At 36.4% G+C, this 13,680-nt stretch overlaps 1 protein-coding gene across 1 annotated transcript in view; it reads right to left on the bottom strand.

The window, feature by feature from the left end:
* ZBTB20 (zinc finger and BTB domain containing 20) overlaps positions 1–8,921 on the bottom strand; it is a 469,341-nt gene extending 460,420 nt beyond the window's left edge. Inside the window, exon 1 of the mRNA XM_006773578.2 lies at positions 8,498–8,921. The gene's annotated coding sequence lies outside the window, so the exon portion shown is untranslated. The remainder of the gene's footprint in view (positions 1–8,497) is intronic.
* Between the last annotated feature and the right edge of the window lie 4,759 nt (positions 8,922–13,680).

Here is a 13,680-nt window from a genome sequence, read left to right as displayed (position 1 = left end):
GGTGGGGGGAAATGAGGGCCCCCTGCCCAGGCCTGACACCCCTGTCAGAGGCGTCAGGCCTGGGCAAGGGGCCAATCCTGTGATTGGAGGGTGATGGGGGTCAATGCCTGAGGGCTCCCAGTATGTGAGAGGGGGCAGGCTGGGCTGAGGGACACCCCCCACACACACACACACCCAGTGCACGAATTTCATGCACCGGGCCCCTAGTACTATATATAATGAGCTTGCGTTCATTGTTAACAGGGCTTGTATGTATTATCATGATTATTGCTGTTGTTAGTGAATATCACTTACTGAGTACCTATTATGCTTAAAAACTCTCCTACGCAGTATGCACACATACTGTTCAATGCAGCCATCATTGCTCCATTTTCCATTTGAGGACTTAGACAAGAGAGACAGCATGCCTGTGGTCATATAGTAATTTGTTCATATAGAGGTGACAACAAATGGCTGTGCAACTAGAGAGTCTACATTATTTTCACTATCTACCTCTGTCTTTCATATTGACACAAGCCTACAGTTTTAAAAGCTAACATAATGTGTTGTCAAGTTCCACACAACTGCTTTTTTCCTAATACACTGTTATTCCACTGAATCAACATTCTCTTCAAATTGTTTACTCTTGTACAGAATATCTACACTGATGTTTACATGCCTTTTCTTACAAAATGCAATTCAGAACTAAATGATGCTTTAAGCACCTACTATGCGGTACCTATTGGGCTAGATATCTTTGCTCACGATCATACTAAAATATAGAACTTGACAATGTAGAATCCTCTTCTTCTTGAAGATGCGCGTTAGGTAAAATTGTATTTCTAATCCTTTTTAGTCACTGATTTGTATAAAGAAATATAGCACTAAGTGAAAAGAATTAGGAATTTGGATTTAAAAATTCCTTTCAATAAAATAAATCTAGCTGGTAACAAATTGTTGAAACAAAATCTGTAACATGAAGGGCATTTATGGCAGATGTAAACATCATTTCTACCTAGAAACAGAAAATTAGTCTGCATAATGTCATTTATCTCCTGAACTAAATTATACTATAATTGTCATCTATAAACCCAAATTCTTAATGTGTGCTGCAAAGATGATATCTCTGACCCACCCTCAGAAGGAAATGTGTTTTGAGTTGTTTGTCGGTAGTGATAATGGAGTGGTACTGAACAAAATATATTTTCGGCAAGTTTCCTTGGTAATAAAAATAACTATAATAGTAACAATAATAATAATCAGCATCACAATAATGACAGTATTTATTAAATACTTTCCTATGTGCCAAGTACTGTGATTAGCACTTTATATATATTATCTTACTCGTTTCTCAAAATATCTCATGAGGTATGTACTATAAGTAGTCCAATTTAACAGAGAAGGGTACTGAGACACAGAGAAGTCAGAAAACTTGCCCAAGATCACACACATACAGGAGCAGATCCAATGAGTTTGCCTCTCATGCCTACATGAGGTGGGGATTCTAGCAGGCTCTCTAATGCGTGTTCAGAATACTGCATCTGTGATGTTCTATCCACATCACAGGGGTCCCAGGTTTGGGACCCAGCTCATTTGTAAGCCCAGATCTGAATACAGCTAATAGGAGTTAAAGTTCGAGTTGTTGCTATTCATTCATATTGCCTGCTAATTAAAGTGTTCCCTTCTGAGAAGACAGTGTGGCTGGATAATCCTAGGACATAATACATGCTCAAGAAAGTCTGATGAATGTTAACAATTGTTCCTATAAGTGCTTAGTTAATAGGTGACTTTAATCTCCCAACCCCTTTAAAAAATATGTTGTCCTATTGTCTAAAATATTTTCACCAAGGGCATGTATTACTTAGGTTATCAGTAGAAAAATTATAACTTTAAAAATTCATTTTCTTTTGTTTTGCTCTTAGGTTGCTAGGCTCAGTTAAACATGACACTCTCTGGGAAACCATTCCTTCTCTACTCTCTGATCTGTTCCTAGGACAGCACAGTGTGCCTTGCTCTGTCTTCCACAGAACCTTATCAAAACCACATACTGTTTTGTTCACTGACTCCTCTACTTTATCTTTAGTACCTTGAAGATTGACCCCATAACTTATCTACGTTTTAGACCCCCAGGAGTCTTGAATGCTAGCATTAAGTTAAAAAACAACAACAATAACCAACCAATGAACAACACACACTAGAAGATTCAAAGAGAAGAAAAAGAATGATCTTATGGTTGACTGTGCACACTTTTTGGTCTTTGCACACTTGGTTGACTGTGCACACTTTTTGGTGGCTTGTTTCTCCCCTTATATTATGTACAAGTTTTCATGAAAAAGAGCTTCCCATAGCAGAGGATAATTTGAATTGAGTGGTATGTTCCCCAGAGAAGTTTATTAATGTACCAAGGAATATATATCTTTATTAATACACATACATACGCTGAAACCGGTTTGGCTCAGTGGATAGAGCGTCAGCTTGCGGACTGAAAAGTCCCAGGTTCGATTCTGGTCAAGGGCATGTACCTGGGTTGTGGGCACATACCTAGTAGGAAATGTGCAGGAGGCAGCTGATCGATGTTTCTCTCTCATCGATGTTTCTAACTCTCTAGCTCTCTCCCTTCCTCTCTGTAAAAAATCAGTAAAATATATATTTTTTAAAAATACACATACATACTTATTATACAATAACATAAATATAACTGGAAGGGAGAAAGCAGTAGGCAATGTCTTCAAAATAAAGCTTATTATATTTAAATTACTTTACATTTTGTATTTAGTAATTTTATTCCCTCTCTACCCCTAATATGTTATATACCCTAATATACTTTATACCTAATATGTATCATGAAAGTAGAAACTTTATTTTATTTACCACTATATCCCTAGTTCCTAGAAGAGAGCCTGGTACCAAACACTCAATAAATATGTCTTGAAAGGAAAGGAAGAAAAGGAAAAAGAAATACAGACGTTCTTACAATATTCTTCATATTGATCTGAAAAATAATAGAGGGGGTGGATATCTCTGGTATTTTCCCAGGAAAACATGAATTGCCAATGAAATTTCAAGCTCTCATCCTATTCCTCTGACCATCAACACATTCCTTTATGCACAAGTTGTCCCTTCCAGCCTGTCCGTACCCAATCTCTTGCACTGCTGAGACTTGGAAGCAGAGTATTAGGCGGAAGCAGCCCAATGTGTCAACAAGGGAGGCTCCAGCATTTCCCACAGTCAGCTGAGCCCCCAGAGGGGCAGTAGAAAGAGATATGAAAGTCTTCATAATGTCAGGCACACTCACTCACAGATTTCTCTCCTTCTCTCAAAAAGTATCCTGGCCCTGGCCCATGTGGCACAGTTGATTGAACATCATCCCATGCACCAAGACATCACTGATTCTATTCCAGGTCAGGGCACATGCCCAGGTTGTGGGCTCGATCCTCAGTAGGGGGTCTACAGGAGGCAGCCTATAGATGTTTCTCTCTCATCCATGTTTCTCTCTCCCTCTCCCTTCCTCTCTCTTTAAAATTGGGTGGAAACTGATCTGCCAAATAACGTGTATGCATATATGCATAACCCATGAACACAGACAACAGTGTGGTGAAAACCTGGTGCAGAGTGCGGGGGCGGGCTAGAAGAGGTCAATGGGGGAAAAGAGGGGCATATTTAATACTTTCAACAATAAAGATTTAAAATTTTTTAAAAATAAAATCAATACAAACATTTTTTAAACAGATCCTAGTAACAAAACTCTGATGATGGAAGAAATAAAATTAGAAGGTCCCCATGATACATCCCATCCTATTCTGGGGGACACTGTCCCCTGGAGGGGAAAGGGTGAACCTACAAGGTTTTCTTATGTTTTGCAGCTTCCAAATTATAGCACAGCCCTACTATATGAAGCTATCAATGAATGTATACTTATACTGATAAAATACAATGGAAATTTTGAGTTTTACTCAAAAGGAATTTAGGTGACCATTCATCCTAGTTTAGAAAAGATAATACCCTAAATTATCCTGAATTATGAGTTTTTCTCAAAAAACAGACTGACTTGTTCTTTTTAATCTTTGTACCTCCATGCCCAGCACCAACGTGTTTTCAATAAATGACAAAACCATAGTTTTCAATAAATGATAACTAAAAAATTAAAGAATGTTTCCTTATAATGGTGAGATATGGCTTAAAAGATTCAAACAAATTCAGAGTATTTTCCTAAGCTAGATTTTTCCAGTTTTATTAGCAGGAAATCATCATTTATTATTGAACATGCATCAGTGTTAATATAATAAATCCTCACCAACTGTGGTATGGAAATCTTACCATTTTATGTTCACATACTAGAAAATTTAAATTTACAATATTGAAACAGTGGTTTTCAAACTTTAGTGTGCATAACAAACCTGGGTAGCTTCCTAAACTACTGATCCCCAGGCACTATCCTCAGAACTTCTAATTCAGAAATTCTGGAATGGGGTCCAGGACTCTTCCTTTGGACAACCACCCTAGGTAATTATGATACAGGTGGTCCTTTGACTACTTAACTGTGGATTGGGCTATAAAGGAAATATGAAAAGAAATCTTTATGCTTCACTTTTTCTATGTGGAGAAAAGTCTAGCTTATTCAATGTGACTTAACCATTAAAATTGTGAAAAGACGATGCAATTTGCTAAGACTTTTGAAAATGAACCAAGAGAAGGTACAAGGACAAGAAATTATACATTTCCAGCCAGAAGGGGATCTTTTTTAAAACTTCACAAAGATTGACAGTGTGTTTAAAGTAAAAGTGGGAGAAGTATGGCAGCCATGCAGCAATATTTATGAACAACTTAGGGAAGCAATATTGATTCAACAGGTTTATTTTGATAAAATGTGTTTTAATGGCTATTATAAAAGTGGATGCCTCTTAAATTGTAGATGTACTATAAGATATGTATGTTTATATTTATATAAGCGAATTGTTTAAAAAAATCCTTCTTTGCCATAGCTGGTTTGTCTCAGTGGATAGAGCATCAGACTAAAGGGTCCCAGTTCAATTCCTGTCAAGGACACATACCTGGGTTGCAGGCTCGGTTCCTGGCGCATTGGAGAGGCAACCAATGGTGTGTCTCTCTCAAATAGATGTTTCTCTCTGTCTCTCCCCTTTCCTTCCACTCTCTCTAAAAACCAACGGAAAAATATCCTCAGATGAGGATTAACAACAAAAAAAGTCCCTCTTTAACTCACCAATTTACCATAAGATCTTGGCCTTGCCAACATCATTGCTTCCCTCACAGCCCTCCCTGAGATGTATCTCCTGGAATTGGAAGTCTGCCCCTCCACACCTGTCCCAGGGAAGGCACTGTTCTGCTCTGCCCTGACCTCTAGGTATCTGCAGCCTATAATTATTTCCATGGGAGTTGTCTCAGCACTGAGTTCTCTAAATTCAGAGTCTGTCATTTTTCAGGAGCTGTAGTTAATGAATGATGAAAATTATTGTATTATTCTTATGAATGCTGTAAATTGCATAACCTGTCATAGTTTTCCCCTTGACTTAGCTGCAGTAAAGTGCAAAGACAAATGCATAGCATTTTACTGAATGTAGTTTGTGTGTTGACTTCAGTCGTGACTCCATTTTTATATCCGTGCCCTTGTTTATTGTTTTGTTTTATTTTATCTTTTTCATCTACTTCTAATTCATGCATTTTACTGTATTATCTGTTTCTTTTTATTTGTCAGCCATTTTAATTACCATATTGGAGCAATGTGGCTGATATAAATAAAGAAACCAAACCAAAAAAAAAATTGTGTGTGTGTGTGTTAGATATATATATATATCAAACACACCCCAAGTATAAAATAAAAACTAACCTCCTCAAATAATGGAGATATTTTGTAGTCCTTGTGCTATGAGGCTCGCTTGATTATTAATAGGATTGCAATTTAAGGAGGCATAAAATTAAATACCGCTGTGAGGAGATCCATATGAAACTGGACAAAGGTATTTTCCACAACAGATTATTTTTCTGACATCCTTAAGTCCTGAAAGCCAACTATAGCTGTGTTAAAAGCTGTGTGTTCAATCTCCAGACTGTCTGTACATAAAAAGTCCAGAGGCTTAATAAGCCAAAGCAATAATTTTGAAAATATTTTTCTTTTAAAAATGATATATGTATGCATGTAATAAAATATGAACATCCTATTGACTTACATGTATTTGAAACATATATATGTGTGTGTGTGTGTGTATATATATATATATATATATATATATATATATATATGCATATTTTTAACTTAGAATCTTCAAACCAAACAATTGAGTCCTTTGTCTCCATTATTATTCTCTTTAAATAATTTTCATTAAGTAACAAATAGTGATAAGTAATCTCAACACTGAAAGCTGATCTTCAGGCTGGGTTTAGCTTATTTTCTGCATTTCTAATTATTATGATCCAGCTAGTCTAAATCTGGTTCAATAAAACTCAGATAAGTTAGAAGAACTCTAATTGGGCACTAGGCATCCTAACAATGATACTCATCTTGATGTGTCTTTGTATGACCAGTCTGGGCTGAAATAGTATTATGTTTCAGTCCGAAAAATGATTTTGGCTCTAGTATTAATTTCTGAATCTCATATCCTTCCAGATACCAAAGGAATACAGTACTACTCTATAATAATGCCAAGTAGTGCTCATTTTTTGCCCCCCTCCCCAGCATGGGCAACCAATAGCTGATTCATACTTCTATTACATCACAGTTGGACTACAGAGTGCTTTCAGTCTGACCTCTGCATGCCTCTTGCAACTCATCTGTAGATAGTCCAGAGCTAGCAGCTGGACTTCATTTTTGTTCCAGCAGTCACCATTTTATAACGTTTCTCCAATTTACTGTGAGTTTCACTATTGACAGGTAAATCCCAAACTCCAAAAGGTATTTAAATTTAGTGCGTTAAATCACAGAGGAAATATTACCATTAACTTGCCATAGGTTCATGTCATTCAACTACACTTTACTATTCATTACCCATATATTAAAAGGGTGTAATGATACTATTCTACCACAGAAGACGAGTGAAATACTTAGCAAAAGTAAGTGGTTACAAAACACTTTTAAAAATCAAAGTGCTGTATATTTTTATCTTGCATAGGACTCTGGTTCAATTTTTGAGCCTTTCCAAGTCCTCGTAATTTTGTGGTATCCATACTAAGGCAGGCAGATGGTTTAGTCTCTGAACATATGCTTTAAATGCCCCCTTTGCAATATCAAAATAATGGACCAAATTGTGCCCTCAAATAGCCACGAGAAACTTTAAAAAGGCTGCCTCTTGAAATCTGAAGACAAAATGTTATCCAGTGAGAATTAAACCTTAAAAAATTTGTCTTAAACCTTCTTATATGCTCTATTCTACATACTAAGGTAAACTATATTTTTTTAAAAAAACATAGAATAGAGTAAGGAAGAATCTTAATCAGCACAATATTGTATGGTTCAAGAAATATACTAGAAGGTAAATATAAGTATAATATACTTATATTTTAAAATTCTGATTCTCTAAAACCTAATGAGAGTCATCTGATTTAATTTCTGGGTGATTGCCAGATTTTCATTTTTATTATTATTCCTATTACTATCATGTAGATGCTTTATTGTTAAAGCACTTTGCAATTATTAATTAGTTAATTTAGTTTAAATTATGTTTTTGCATTTGTTTTAAATCCATGTTATTCTTAGTTATTACAACCCTAAAATGCTATTTCGCCAGCCAATTATTCTCATTTGAAAAATAGTTTGTTGTCGATGAAAGCACATTTTACAGGTTTTCACAGGATATGAAATTTATCCTCAGTGGACATACATGTTTTGATATTGCTGTTCACATAATCTAGCTATACTTAGGAGAGTATCTCTGTGTCTTAATGTCTACATTGTATACATAGAATGAGATTTTATTTCTATACTTACCATATTTTTATATATTTAAATTTTGTTTTGGAAAAGCCTCTAAACTAGTTTCACTTATCTCAAAATGTCCACAACTCTTAGCAGTCTGATCAACATTTCAGATAAAAAGACCACACAATTGACAATAAGAACACTTTGCTTATTACAGAAGCCCAAAGCCCAAGTAACTACGTATTCCAAAAACGTAATGTCCCTTTCAGATTTTCAACAAGGACTAGCTTGGTGCTAATGTAAAACAGAATTTACTTTAAAAATAAATGCAACAGTTGTATCCAAATGTCTGAGACACTGTTAGACAGGTCATTATTAACGAGGTTGAGAATAACTCAAAATCCTTAAATCAAACCATAATCTCATACATATATCCACAAATATCTGAGCAAAGTTTATAACTATTATTGGGGCAAAACATTAATTTTCTTCTACTGATAAAGACATAAAGTAACTGAGAAAACCCTCCCTGCTTCTCATTTCTCTAACTTTCATAGCAAATGCAGCACTGAAACTAAATTCTCAGTCCACTTAGAAATACGCCGAGCAGTATTCCAATAAACAACAAATGGATTTTTAAAAACTCACCATATTCAAAATTTCCCCATCTTCCCCGCTTCCCTTGTTCTTTCACTTTCCATGCACACACAATCACACTTACCTGCATAAGTCTGAAACATCAGTCTATATATATTTTTTGAAATGCACTCTGTACCGATGCATTTTTCTGTGTTTCTTTCTAACCCTCGGGAATGTTAAGAATTTAGGAAGAGAGCCACAGCTTAAGAGAGCAATTATTTGCCAGTAAATACTCAATTTGCTTGTCCTGTGATTTTTCTTCTAACTTGAATATTCAGTAATCCGTCCCTGACTGCGTCACGAGCACAAAAAGTCTTTTCTCCAAAGGAGAACACTTTCGCCAATCAACCTTCAGCCATGCCAGGGCACAGCTCGTCAGAGTGATTTGTTAGCTTTAATTAATAATTCCTCACGCTGGCCACTTTTACAAATAATGCAGTGAACCTGGGATGCTAGATGGCTATGATTCAGGCAGATAAAACTACAGTGAAAAAGGGGGTGGGGAGGAGGGAAGGGGGGAATCAGACACCGTTTATAAACACCTCTAATCATACTCTTTCAGCTTACAATATAGAGGACATCTCAGCTGAATTACCATGCTATGTCCACCAATTTGTATTCAGATGGGAGCCATATGTTCCTCCGCTCTATCTGCTAAGGCCTCCTCAGTGCCAACGCAGGCATCGGGCAGACAACATTTACAAAAGAGGTCTCCAGCCTCCAGATTGCAAAAGTTTACTGCAGGGTGAGGTTGAGAAATCAGAAATATTCGGCACTTCTCAGTGAGCCTGAGTAACAGTCTAGAAACACAGAGGTAAGGATTGGAATGTCAGCTTTACTTGTAGCTTGTTGTCTGATACCGGGCATTTATTTATTTCCTTTTTTTTTAATCTTATACCTCATTTCAAAACAGATAACAATAATGGCTGATTTGTTCAGGCATTCCACAAGCATTTTTTGAATCCCAACTATATGCCAACTGCTGTATTAAATGCCGAGAAGTTTTTTGAAAGTAAGACTTTTCCAGTTAACTGACACAACTGTATTTTTATGAACGCACAGATAACGTGCCTGAACAAAGCCACCAAACAGGTGGCACATGAATAAAAATATTCATAACACTATCTGTGTGGTTCAACCAAGTAGTAAGTACTAGAGTGCACACATGAATTTCTGTGCAAAAGTGATTCTCAAAGTGAAAACAAAAGCTACCAACAGGTTAAACATTATTTTTTTTAGAAAATGTACTGAAAAGTGGCTAGAGCAGTCAGAAATATATCTATCTGATCATAGAAAATGTTAAAAGATTCACAAGCACTTGAGAAACATGCTAATACTTAGGAAATTTTGTTCATGTGCCTAATATGTGTGTGTGACTGCAAGTCATTAATTGATTGGACACGTATTTATGGAGCACCTACTCCATCGTAGGGATGGAATAATACCAGGTACTAAGAGATACATAAAGCACAGCCTTTCAAGAAGCTCACCATTTTATCACTAGACTCTAAAAGAAAGAACACACACTTAAAAAGAAATCTGTAATACAACATAGCAAGAGCACTGACACAAATATGCCTAAAAGTACAAGGCAGAGCTCCTAAAAGTGATGCACGAACTGTTTCTAAAGGTGAGTTGGAATGCCAGTGTAGGAAGAACATTTGAACCCGTTCTAAAACTCTTACTAGAATGAGGTTACCAGTTAGGAACTATGGTATTTAAAGCATGATAATTTTAGATCCATAACACTAAACATTTTGTGGTTTAAAAATAAATTGCTTAAGAATAAAAGGTTCCCCCAAACTAGACTATCTTGACCTGCTCAGAGAAATATGCAGCACCTCTAGAACTAGTACAAATAGCAACAATATAGGTCTCTCTTGCTTTCAGTGTGTTTTGTTTGTCTTAGATAAATAGGAAGCATTTGTGACACATGCTGTCTTTTTGCTTTCTATAATACATTTATCGTCTTTCCCAAATACATACTTGTACAGCTTCTATTTTCATAGTACCATATAAGATAAATCATATCTGTATGACCATTAGGATGGGGGAAATCTATAACAATTTAGTGATCACACAGATAACTCTAAGCCAAAGAGTTCACTCTGCGTGGTACTAAGGTTGAAATGTTGAATCAAAGAAATGATACCTCCAATCGCTAAAAAGGGCTCTTTCAGAGTCAACAAATGCTCCTAAAAATTGCATAGCAGCACAGAACCACATACGATGGCAGCCCACTTCTCCCTTACTAAAACAGCATAGACTCTTAGCAGATAATTCAAAATCTTCCACATCCTTAGAAGCAGCATGAGATACTGGTTTACAAAGAGGGGGAGGAGGAATTTGGTTTGAACTAGAGTTTGGCACTTGCTATCTGTATGTCCTTGGTCAAATTAATTAGGTTCTCTGAGGCTCAACTGTCTTATATCTAAAAATGGTTTGTTATGAAAATTGAAGCAGGAAATGCATGTAGGTGTATAGCACAGAAACTAGTCCAGAATAGGTACACAATATATAGTGTTTGAATTATACCGAGTTAAAGCTTATCACATACTAAGATTTACTATTTGTGAACCAAATGACACATATATTATCTAAGTCTGCCTTGGACAATAAATGTAAATAAGTCTTAGCTAAAGTAAATTGCACTTGGTAGTCTGGTAGAATTGCCTTTGAAAATGTTAATAATGCAGCTGAAAAGGTTGTGTTTGTAGAAAACAGAGCTGACAGAGAAAATTGAGATAGATGACACAGGAATTTACCAGCTAATAATTGAAAAAAATCTTACTTTTCCAAGTGGCTTATATAATATTATATTTTATTTAATGGAGATGGAGAAGTTTACTTGGAATCATGGGGAAAGCAACCATTCAGTACAACCATACACTCTTCTCAGATAATCCAATGCTGCTAACTTAGCTAACTCCCAGCATTCTCCAACTCCAGGCTCTCTAATGCCCTCTCCACATACTTCTCTCTTGACATGAATTACTAGTAAATCCAGCCATCTCCAGTTCTTGACCTAATGTATGGAACAAATGTTAGTGAATGCACATTTCATGTTGGTAAAGTTGGTTCCATCTAGGTGAACTGGGGTATTTCTTCACGGAGGAGTCTATAGAGGAACTTCACAAAGGCTCATTTACTTGAATGTGTATGTAAAGTTTCTTGTTAGGGATTCCTTTGGAATAAGGGACTGCCTATACCTTCCATTACTGGTTCTTACTTTATCGCCACTGGTGGAGATCAGGTGTGTATGGGAAAGTAGCAGATGAGTTAATGAGCATAGGTACTGCCTGAGTCATACTAATCTGAGCGGCACATCCTGGGCCGGTAGAGCTTTCTAGAATCTGCTTATTTCCTAAAAGGAAATCATAATGAGTAGGAAGTGAACATATGAAGACTACTTCATGTACTTTTAAGCCTGGATATCTGCATTGGTAACAATTTAGTAAACTTTTGGCCTGGTTTAGTCCCTGTTTCCTTATTAACTAATTATCTAAGTCTCCAGCCTTATATAGGGACATTTCTTCTTCAGGTTGAAAATGAAGACAAGCAGAAGTTATTACACAAACATTTCAAAGTAGGTGCTACTTTGATAAACTTTCCCCCAATAAATTCCATATATCAAGTTCAAAACTCATGCATTTGTACATAAATATATAAATACTTAATTTTGAAATGTCTTACTAAGTGATAACTAGATAATGAAGGAGAAAAATATAATTAAATAACAGTTTCAAATTTAGATTGTTGTCTAAACAAGAATTTTAGAAACCTAGTATTAGAAAATGGTTAAGTGGTGGTTGATATATTGTGCTATCCTAGGTTAAAAACCTAATTTTTTTCAAAAGTTCCTTGTCCTTTGAGGCATTCTTTCTCAGTGAAGGTTTCCAGCTTTCACAACTGTGAAAATTGGGATTTCTTGAAGGAGAAAAATGTTTCTTGTCAGAAAACTAGCCAGGACTAGTTCACAGAGTGAAGGAATCCAAGATCTTATCAGCTTTCCTGTGACCTTGCTTTATGATTTGCTACAAGTCATTTAATATCCCTATGTTTCTATTTTCTCACTTTTTATCTATGATACCTAAATGACGTTATTACAATAATGTGGAGCAAATTTCATATCACAGAGGATGTGTGAAAGCCCTAAATTCCAGAGTATCCGAACACTACCAATATCAAATTGGTAGAATGAGATTAACACCCTGTACAATCTTATATGTCATATTTAGCACCTCAGTGTCTACTTTTTCAGCTATAAAATGGGTATGTCATGTATACATTTTTACCAAATAGTGTATGGAAAGGCAGAGACTATCGCAAAATCTATTAAAATTTCTCAGCAAAAATTTTATACAAGGTAAAAAAAAAATGACCAATATAATCAAGTCACTGAAGTTGATTTTCAAATATAGTAGAATTGGTTTTAAAATATCGAGACATAAAATGAAGTAAATATTTCCAAGCATATTCAGATACTTATGAAAAAAGTATTAAAAGACAGGAAACAATACTGTCTTTTATTTGTATTGCTGGCTGCATTTTAGGTTGGATCCATGACTCCAGTAATGAGAAAACAGAATCAGGAAAAATAACTTTTAGCAGACTGTTGCACGATATAGAAAATAAAATGTATTCACTGATGGGTTGGCAGAAATGTTATATATGTACTTTTAGAACCAGAACTACTTAAGCAGCTTTTCTACTTGGCAGAGTCCTGTTTCTGAAGTGTCACCTCACAACCCCCTCCCACCTCTCATTTTTTTGTCCTATAATGCCAGGTGGGAGTAATGACCAAAGGGAGGGCAAGACAAACACAGGCACTCACTGGGCAGGAACCACTCTTAGGATCAAAGAGCCGATTTGGCTATACCTGCCCAAACTGGAACCACCGCAGGTGGCTCATCAGCAGGTGCCCTGAGAACTACATGGGCCAATCCTGGCAGGTCAGCACCCTCATCCTACTTGGGAGGACTACCTTAAAAGAACTAAATGTGGTCCTAACTGGTTTGGCTTAGTGGATAGAGCGTCGGCCTGCGGACTCAAGAGTCCCAGGTTTGATTCTGGTCAAGGGCACGTACCTTGGCTGCAGGTACACCCCCCGTAGGGGGCGTGCAGGAGGCAGCTGATTGATGTTTCTCGCTCATTGATGTTTCTAACTTTCTATCCCTCTCCCTTCCTCTCTG

The sequence above is a fragment of the Myotis davidii genome, unplaced genomic scaffold, assembly GCF_000327345.1.
Source record: "Myotis davidii unplaced genomic scaffold, ASM32734v1 scaffold201, whole genome shotgun sequence".
NCBI classification, from domain to species: Eukaryota; Metazoa; Chordata; class Mammalia; order Chiroptera; family Vespertilionidae; genus Myotis; species Myotis davidii.
The sequence above is the reverse complement of the archived record's forward strand: the minus strand, read 5'-3'. Positions and strand labels throughout refer to the sequence as shown.